Genomic DNA, 1,634 nt, shown 5'->3' with positions numbered 1-1,634 from the left:
CCTTAGATGCATTTAAACCTGTTGTAGGGGACTCCAACACAATATTAGGACACTTTAAAATACCATATGACCTGTTCTTTAATAACTTTGATACGTTTAAAAACATCAATATTCAATCCCATTTAAATACCACAGGGAAAAATTGCCACACCATTTTTGAACAGTACAGAAGTTAAATTAATTTTGACCATTTTCTTATCAACAAACTCTGAACTGTAACTCTGAAACTCTGAACTGTAACAACAAGAATATTTTATAATAAGTATATTATATTACTTTAGTTTTAAAATTGCAGCACTTAAGACTTCATTTCTTCACTTGCAAGGCTTAAACCTTCAAGCATTTATGTTGCCAGAAAACTCCAGCGAGGCCTTTAAGTGTATGTTCAACAGGTTTGCAAATGCTTCTCATTACAAATCTACCTGAAATGTGTGAAAGCATAACATGCTGTAATCATCTGCCCATAAAATGTTGGAAATTATGCATATGTGAAAAAGTATAACTGGTGCACAATGTGTTCCCAAATGCAGATCACCCAGCCCTACCACAAGTGGTCACACATATCTTCCTTCATTTATAGTCATACAGACTGATTATACTTCCTGCTTAAGCCATACTTTCTCCTGTGTCACCTATGCAGCAGTTTAACCCATTTCCCACTGCTTTAAAATAGCTAATAATAATGCATTTCCTCGTGCAGCGCATGCAGATGTGCCAGATATAGCAGAGCGGCTCCAGCAACTATCTGTCAAGTGCCATTTTAAAGGATTATGGTGTATACATTACAGTCCTGCAAAGAACGTAGAGACAGCTTAAAATGTTTGTGCTAGCCAGTGCCTGCCCGCCTAATATGCAGACCCTACAGCCTTCTGACATTGATGAATTTTTAGATCGCTGGATCAACATCCTCTCGTGGCCTCTTTGCATAAGTGATATTCACTATTCCAGAGGCTCTTTAGTTTGCCATGCCAACAAAACCCTTTTTTAGGCTTGCAAATCATGAGATGACATGTTTACCGCTGTCAAAATGAAGAATGATCGAGTGCATGTTCTGAATTACTTTCAAGTGTGAGATAACTGAGGTGGATTTGGAGCTAGTTGACATGCTTTGTTCACACTTCAATGTACTTCTAAGTTCTCAAGGTTCCTCTCATTTGGAAATAACAGCGACAACAACAGCAATCCAAGTCAGTTACTGAAGCAAATGTAAATACCAGCAAGTTTCATGATTTAGCAATGCCAATGAAATTAACACTACATTGGTTTAGCTTCAAAGTCAACCAAAAATAATCACCTAACAAATAAAACGATCAATGATAAGTAAAGGAGCTTGGGTCACAAGGACTTTACTCAACTCAAGGTCTCACTGGTTGGTCTTAGACAATATTTAACCATTGAGAGGAAATTGCAGTCTACTTATAGTCAGACTGGTCCAAGTATACTATATTTTATATAGCTTTTAAAGGGGTTATATGATGTTGCTAAAAAGAACATTATTTTGTGTATTTGGTGTAATGAAATGTGTTTATGCGGTTTAAGGTTCAAAAAACACATTATTTTCCACATACTGTACATTATTGTTTCTCTTCTATGCCCCGCCTTTCTGAAACGCGTCGATTTTTACAAAGCTCATC

The 1,634-nt window shown here is 36.6% G+C and overlaps 1 protein-coding gene across 1 annotated transcript in view; it reads right to left on the bottom strand.

Moving 5' to 3' along the window:
• LOC107675037 (nuclear receptor coactivator 1-like) overlaps window positions 1-1,634 on the bottom strand; it is a gene marked incomplete at its 5' end in the record, with an annotated part of 36,239 nt that overhangs the window by 33,533 nt on the left and 1,072 nt on the right. The window lies entirely within an intron of this gene.

Source organism: Sinocyclocheilus anshuiensis, unplaced genomic scaffold (genome assembly GCF_001515605.1).
Source record: "Sinocyclocheilus anshuiensis isolate Anshui unplaced genomic scaffold, SAMN03320099.WGS_v1.1 scaffold776, whole genome shotgun sequence".
Taxonomy (NCBI): domain Eukaryota; kingdom Metazoa; phylum Chordata; class Actinopteri; order Cypriniformes; family Cyprinidae; genus Sinocyclocheilus; species Sinocyclocheilus anshuiensis.
Note: the sequence above shows the minus strand (reverse complement) of the source record. Positions and strands in the feature narration are given on the sequence as shown.